Below are 9,336 nucleotides of genomic sequence, written 5' to 3'. Positions count from 1 at the left end.
TCCACATGTGCCCGACTCACTGATGGAAGGCGAACACTATCTAGGCCTACTGCATCTTGACCCACTAAATGGAGGCACGATGAAGCACCCCTCTCCGCATCACGACCCGCAAACGGGAGGCGTGAATTCGCGGCAGAAGGCTTAGCCAATGTAGCCCCAAAATTCGCCGAAACCAAGGCTTCAGGAACACTTTCAGCACCTACGTTCTTAGATGTAGACATAATCTATCTGACAACAAAACCAAAAGCAAAACTACTCACTGTTAACGAAAAGCAAAGCAAAATATACCAATATTTTGATTTGTACCTGTCTATACCGCCGTGCAGTTTAGAGAAGAGGACGGTGCAGGATGGGAAGGGTATGGATTTACGCTTTGAAGACTGGTTATACCGCCAAGCGGCTGGGAAACGCCTAGTGATTCGAAACCGAAAGAGGACGCAGTATAATTTCAATACAAATCGTTCCCGCGTATCGTTTAAGCAAGCAGCAGAAGCTAGCAGAAGTAAACAAAGAATGGGTTGATGGGATTGGTGTTTCTGAATGACCTTACAAAATTACTTCCGGAATAGTTTTGTTACACGGTGTTCGACATGAGCTAAAATTTGCTCGAACGGTGGACCACCCGCTGTGTGCTCGGCGCGATTAACCGGTGAATTCACCGGAATATGGTTTGCGTTTTTCGCTCGAACGGGCCCATAGAGCACTAGCAATACACTGAATTTTGTGCAGCTAGTTTCCGTCTATGTGTTTTGTTTCTGTTCGTGGAATAATACAAAGCTGGTGTAACAAAAGAGGTGCTTATAAAAGTACATCTCACTAGCCTTATATGCGAACAGTGTACTGTACATGCGGAAAACGTTTTGTATTTTTCGAAATATATGTCTAGATTCTAAGTGTAGACCTTTTCATTGTAATTAATATATTAATAAAGTGACTCAACAAAATTGACTAACGTAATAGTCCAACAAACTTTGGATGGTTGCATTTTTTTTTGCTATATTTTAAAAAAATTAGATATGATGTAGAGTAGACATAGATAAATCAAAAAAGTATGTGCAACATTTTTTTTTATACGTAAGGGGGGTTGCCAGCCGTTTCAAAATGGCCGCCATTTTTTTCTAAAATTGTCACTAATATTGTAAATTTATATAATTAAAATGCAGTATTCAATTGGAAATCCACTCATAAAAATGACAGCAACAGTTAACTAAATATTGTACACATTTTTGAGCTATTACAATTTAAAATGGCTGCCACTTTCCATTATTTTAGTTCTTTAGCATACATATTAATATAATAATAACCGACCTGTACAAAAACTGTGTTAGAGCTAGTTATATGCAATTGCTATATGCTGTTAATATTATTAACATAATATATTAATGATATATATTTATATATGATATATATATACAGTATATATGTATATGTATATATATATATATGTGTGTATATATGTATATGTAGATATATATATATTATGTATATATATATATGTGTGTGTCTATATATGTATATATATTTATATACATATATATATATATATATATATACATATACATACATACATATATATATATATACATATACATACATACATATACATACATACATATATATATACATATACATACATACATATATATATATATATATATATATATAAGGTGTGGGTGTGTGTGTGTGTGTGGGTGTGTGTGTGGGTCTCTGTGTTTGTGTTAGTATTATGTAACCATATTTCATACTGTGATTTACCTACATCAGTGATTTTATAATATGCTAATGTTCATTATCCCTTTTTTCATTACTGTCACTGTCTGATGAATGAGAAACACTAGACAACAGCTCAGCAACTACTTCAGGGCCAGTCTGTTTTTCTGACAAGACAGGTCTCAATTTACCATCTTCCATAAACCAGCCCGGTTTACATGGATCAGGGATTTCTGGATGAATAACAGAATCCTGGCTCCATATATTGGCATGCAAATGTTTATGCAATATATGCTGATATATGGCTCCTGCAGTTGGTGGCAGCTTATCTACACCTTGATTGTTTGGCAGAGTTTTGAATCTTTTCCAACGTAAAATTGAGGCATTTTAGCAGATACTTTCTTCGTTCAGAGAATACTACACAAATTTCAGTATTCATGCCAAGCACATGTTGCACATACCTTTTGATTTATCAATGTCTACTCTACATCATATCCAATTTTTAAAAAATATAGCAAAAAAAAAAAATGCAACCTCTGATATTGCTACATTTCGGACTGGACTATAAGCTGATTCAAACAAAAATGTATTACGACCCAAGTGGGTCATGAAACCCGGTACAAATTAAAAGTATAAATTAAAATTGCTAAAAATCTTTGTAAATATCTAATTAAAAAATACCTAATAGGGGAAGAATTTCATTCTGATAAATAATGAAATTATTTTCAACTTGGAGGAGATTATCTTTGACCCATAAAATCAACTTTAAAAATAAAAAACACTCTTTTATACTATGCTAAGCATTGACAGAAAGATAATCAATGTACAAAATCACGGTAGATTACAAGTCGAACGACATATTTCGTACTTTGTCTGATCTTTTGAAAGTGAACCTTAATCAATTCGGTACAGATTGAGTTGATTCGTATCGACAACATACTATGCCTGTAACTCATTTTCATCACAATCTTGGTGATCATTTACAATATGAGTTAGTTTTCGGAAAACAACATTCCAGTTTTGGACGAAATTAAAGTTTAATCCCATGTCAGGATTATCTCATTCATATGAGGAATATTTTAAACACCTCAAACAGAAATTTAAAAACACATTTCGACAACCATGCTTATACTACAACAAACTAATCTAGACATTCAAAATATCAAAATTTTACAAAGTCACCAAATTTATTCTTTAGAACAATTAACTACAAACTCAAAGAAAATATTCGCAGAGTGGTCGGACCATCTACTATACACAAGGTACTAGATATAACACATTATATTCTAGCAGTCCATACTAAAACGATCTATTATTCAATGACCAAAAAAGATCTATTACTCAATGTCCAAAAAAGATGTATTACTCAATGACCAAAATAGATCTGTTAATCAATGAGTATTTCTAGAGTTCCTTATCATAACTAACATTACAAAAAGTTAGCAGGAGGTGTCACCATTCGTTAAACCCGTGAACGATTATTAACTCATGATATTATGTCAGCCGATAAGAAGGCCGCTACAGCAATACAGCAATACAATCAAACAAACTGCGATTGGAGACAAGTTGAGACAAGATAATTAGGAGCCGGACAAGTCATTATAAACATTGTGAGGTGGGCTTAAATGTTGAAAAAATCGCTATATATCATGATTTTTAAAAATTATGATAAACAGTGTGACTTTTATTTCCATACCTCATGGTTTGTATATACCTAAGTGAATGAGAAATGAGAAATGCCTAAAATCATAAACTTTGAAGGTTGATTTCTCATATATTGTTCTTTAAACAACTGTATGCTTAAATGCTTGTAACGTCATAAGGAAATGTCAGATTTGAATGATTTTTTTTCCATTTTAAAGCTCTTATTTTACTCTTTAACCCTGTATTAATAACTTAAAATCTAATTTTGTGACGAGTGACTGGTTTGGCTTGTCTTTGCCACATATATATATATCCAACACAGAGTGTGAGGTTCCAATAACTTTAAGCGCGTGACGTAATTCATAGAGAGGGTAAAAACAGTTCTGAATACAAAATTTACAATACAAAGAAAATACGATCAATGGTTATTTAAGCATTCAAATTATATAGTCGATTTTGTGAAAAAAGGGGGTTCCATGTGTGACTCATTTACTGTGTTAAGGTGTGCAGTGAACCGTTCTGTGATCAGATGTCTCCAAGTTTTCATTATGAGTAAAATGAAAGCTATAAAATGGTAAAAGAATGATTTAAACCCGACATTTCGTTATGAAGTTTAAACATACAGCTGTTTAAAGAACAATATTTGCGAAATCAGCCTTCAAAATTTACAATTATGGGAAATTCTCAGATGAAACCATCAACAGATCGTTAAAATGTGTTGTTTTAACATTGAAAATGGGGAAAATAACAGCATAGCATGATGTATAAATATAATTATAAAGGTTACCGGTATATATTGAAGAGTCCTGATGAATGATTTTATACCCATGGTAGAAAAAGCCCATTCCTTAATCATATAGCTAAACACAGATAAATGTAGATTATTTTGCAATACGTCTGTGTGTTTATCATCAATAACATTTGTACTTAAATGATGATAAAAAGCGAAAAATGGACAGTGCTAAAAACTCATTTCCATAGAAATACGCATAAAACTACATTTCCTAAATATAATGGAAGTCATCCAGAACTATCTATGCTGATAAGTTCTGTTTCTGTGTTTTATTCTGATCACTGTGTTTAGTCAATAGCCTTCTTCTTTTAAAGTCATACAGCATTAGAATTACACTGAATTTTGTGCAGCTAGGTTCCGTCTATGTGTTTTGTTTCTGTTCGTGGAATATTACAAAGCTGGTGTAACAAAAGAGGTTCTCATAAAAGTACATTTCAATAGTCTTATATGCGAACTGTGTACATGCGGAACAAGTTTTGTACTTTTCAAAATATATGTCTAGATTCTATGTGTAGGCCTCTCCATTGTAATTAATATATTAATAAAGTGACTCAACAAAATTGACTAACGTAAGCTGATTCAAACAAAAATTTATTACGACTCAAGTGGGTCATGAAACCCGGTACAAATTAATAGTATAAATTAAAATTGCTAAAAAATATTGAAATAGACATATATCTAATAGGGGAAGAATTTCATTCTGATAATAAATGTAATTGTTTTCAACTCGGAAGAGGTTATCTTTGCCCCATAAAATCAACTTTAAAAATTAATTTGGTTGATCCTTCAAACAAATTAATTAAAGAACCTGGACCTAGACTTTAAGCACATGCTAAATTCATCATCTAGATTCAAACACATAATGTTTTTTTAATATGTGTGCCTTTAAAATCGCTTTGATGCAGAAACAGTGTGTGAAGCATTGATACAGAACTTGATTACCATATTTGGACTCCATCTCGTCTTTTTACAGACACGCCTAGCTCTCTAACACGTAAATTATTAACACTCTTTTATATTATGCTAAACATTTACAGAAAGATAATCAGTGTACAAAATCACGGTAGATTACAAGTCGAACGACATTCGTACTTTGTCTGATCTTTTGAAAGTGAACCTTAATCAATTCGGTACAGATTGAGTTGATTCGTATCAACTACATACTATGCATATAACTCATTTATATCGCAATCTGGGTGATCATTTACAATATGAGTTAGTTTTCGGAAAACAACATTCCAGTTTTGGACGAAATTAACGTTTAATTCCATGTCAGGACTATCACACTAATATGAGGAATATTTTAAACACCTCAAACATAAATTTAAACACATTTCGACAACCATGCTTATACTACAACAAACTAATCTAGACATTCAAAATACCAACATTTTATAACGATAACTTTATTTATACAAGGCTACATCATCTTCTTTAACTACGAACTCAAAGAAAATAATCGCAGAGTGGTCAGACCGTTGGCTATACACAAGGTACACCGCCAAGTATTTAGCAACACTTGGCGGTGAAGTATTACGTGATTTATTTAGTTATAAAAGACTTAAACCATGTTTCATGAGAGCTACATATGAACGAAAGAATGTTACGCACATTCAAAAATGCGATAATAAACTTCGTCCTGTACTAATTTTATGTACACTAATGTAAACTAATAGACTTTATACCATACATAGAGTGTCTCCAAATTAAACGATTAGCAAATGTAATTAAGGGAGCTTCCTCTGATACAACTAAAGATACTTTAAGTGTATAGTATATAAACGGGAATTCCAAATACCATTTTAATAAAAGTTATTAATTAAAAACATAATAATAATTGTATACAGTAACTGTCTAACATACACTATTAATCCCACTGATTTTGAATGAAATGTGTTTTGATTGATTTTGTAACTTTATAATGAGAAATGCAACATTTATGATAAGCCATATGGGATGAAGAGACGAAATTGCATCTTACAATCGAAACTGCCTTAGGAATTTATAAAACGTGATTATTATTAAAATCTGTAAATATTATATAGGGGCCTAATCTACTTTTAATTAAACTATCGCAATTGTTTATTATAGTATCATTTTTTCCTAACGATGCATGATTGTAATGCACTCTTATGGCAAACGTTTTAGTTAATTTTGTTATCTTGGATGAACATTGATGATGAACTCAATATTCATGTGATCTCTAATAGATATTAGTTTAAATTTGTTTGATTTATTTTATAGTTTATGTTTCAATCGTACACGTTCGATATACTAAAACTAGACGTTACAGATATAATTATTACAGAAAAAAATTTATTACAGAATTTTTTTTTTCTGAGGAAAAAAGTTCGATGTTTTCTGAGTGGCTGTATCATACGATGCACATAACACTTGTACTAAACTTGATCAATGTAACCTCGCTAAACTCTAAGCAAACAATATCAGCACATTTTAATTCAATTCAATTCAATAAAACTTTGTTATCCTTCAATGGGGAAACTCATTTAATGACATAATAAATTAAGATCTTAGACTTACCAGTCAGATTGTTGCCGAAAATTGTTAAAACTATCAACAAAATCGGAAATCTCCAATTTATAGATATTGAAAAAGTATTCATCGTCTTGAGTTATATACGTATTCACAAAGACGACCATAACAGATCTAAGTTCCAGTACACACAACTTAATTGTAACATGTAATACGCGTCAATGGTCTTTTTATACATGAATGTAAATGAAAAAAAAAAAATCAACTGAACACTGAATTTTCAATTACAATGACTAATGAAAATGCCGTGTAAACTTGAATTTTTTACAAGAATTGATTTCCTTCAGTAGGTGTGGCGAAATCTATCCAGAATACGGGCTGTATGGGGCGCTGTAGTCTATAATACGGGTTTTCTTACGTCATGTTTAGAGGCTTTCTCTGTCCAGAATACGGGTTGTACCTGTACCTGATGGCGCTGTTGTCCAGAATCCAGGCTTCCTTACGTCATATTCTATTTTCTGATTTTGGAACATCAGTGGAATGTAAACAGTAAAATTATAAAAAAAAAAAAAAATAGCAAGCAAATAGTATGGCAAATGGTAATTTTTTACGATTTTCATGGATTTTCTAAGTTACAATTGTAGGCCTACATTGCAGTGCGGCATAAAGGCTGTCTCTTATACACATCTAGATGTGTATAAGAGACAGACTCAAGTTCGATGTTTTCTGAGTGGCTGTATCATACCTGTCTCTTATACACATCTAATATGCTCTCTTCCACCCCGTCGGACAGGCCGGACCCACTGTTGTCGTTCGGACGACTAGGTTGTCGGACAAAAAACAATGTAAAAAATAATTTCCTATCCAAATAACGATAGTTTGATTGCCAATACCTAATTTAAAGAATGTAGGTTTTGGTGGAATATCGATAGATATACCAATACTAATGATTTCATTCAACATGATTTGCGGTTCGCCAAAACACTTTTTAAGGAAGTTGTATAACGTAACAAATTATAACAAGCATGACTAAATGGTTTAAAATTAATTGAAATATATGGACAATAACTGTATGAAAGCCTATTTTAAGTGTATATTATATAAATGGGAATTTCAAATACCATTTTTTAATGAAAGTTATTAATTAAAAACATACTATAATTGTATACAGTAACTGTCTAATATACACTATTAATCCCACTGATTTTGAATGAAATGTGTTTTGATTGATTTTGTAACTTTATAATGAGAAATGCAACATTTATGATAAGCCATAGGATGAAGAGACGACATTGCATCTTACAATCGAAACTTCCTTAGGAAATTATAAAACGTGATTATTATTAAATCTGTTAATATCATATAGGGCCTAATCTACTTTTAATTAAATTGTCGCGATTGTTTATTATAGTATCATTTTTTCCTAACGATGCATGATTGTAATGCATTCTTATGACAAACGTTTTAGTTAATTTTGTTATCTTGGATGAACATGATGATGAACTCAATATTCATGTGATCTCTAATAGATATTAGTTTAAATTTGTTTGATTTATTTTATAGTTTATGTTTCAATCGTACACGTTCGATATACTAAAACTAGACGTTACAGATGTATTATACATTGAATTTCAACTTTTCTTTTCAATTTAATTTAATTTTATTTTTTTCTCCTTGTATTTCATTATTATATTTTCGATTAAAATTATTTTTTTTCAATGTCAAAAAAACATACATCGGCATGACTGGTGGTCAAATTCAAGACAGGGTACAATAACCATACGAAATCTTTTAAGAAAGAAACACTTAGCAAAGAATCTGAACTCTTTACATAATGAAAACTTGAGGAAATCTGCTCACTGAACGGTTCATTGCACACCTTAACACTGTATATGAGTCAAAACGAGACCCCATTTTTTTTTCAAAAAGTCGACTATATAATTTGAATAGTTTCATTTAGCAATCTGGGGCGATCGGATTATGAAAATAGATGTTTTATGCTTTATAATCTCATCTATATATTCTTACAATTAATGGAAAATTTAGTGAACATTGTTCTTTCAAAGTTGACTATCTCTTAGGCTTTTGCATAGGAAAAAGGTTAAAATTAGAGTTTTTAGGTATACATCCTTCTTTTTACTATAACTCTGCAACAACATGTCGCTTAACTTCGGAGGAGGGGGGGGGGCGGTCAATTGTAGCTCATAAATTAAGCTTTCTTGCCATGTAAATCCCATGCTGGTTGCTTAAATAACCATTGGTCATTTTTGCTTTAAAATTTTGTATTCAGAACTGTTTTTACCCTGTCTATGAATGATGTCCCGCGCTTAAGGCCAATAGCAGCTACGAATTTCGAGTTTTCTGCGGTAAGTGCGTTCATGCATAAGATGTAGGTCAAATTTACCTGAATGAGCTTTTGTCGCAAATAGAGGAAAAGTTTTCATTATGAATACATTTGGGATTCCACATTAAATGGAACATAATGAAATACTTGTCTCATAAAGAACGCCGCATACGGGCGTTGCCGTCTTTGTCGTGATGAGAAGATGTGCATCTTAAATGCAAATAAAGCCAACCTGTTAAATAAAAGATCTGAACTAATAACCAAATGCCGCCACTACAACAGTAGGAAAATGTACCTACCACCTAAATTGGATTAAATTGGAGTTATTCGGTGTAAACACCAAGGATAGCCC

This window comes from Anneissia japonica, unplaced genomic scaffold, assembly GCF_011630105.1.
Source record: "Anneissia japonica isolate Jap-2015-1 unplaced genomic scaffold, ASM1163010v1 scaffold483_len1788099_cov177, whole genome shotgun sequence".
Taxonomy (NCBI): domain Eukaryota; kingdom Metazoa; phylum Echinodermata; class Crinoidea; order Comatulida; family Comatulidae; genus Anneissia; species Anneissia japonica.
This window is presented reverse-complemented; position numbering follows the sequence as displayed.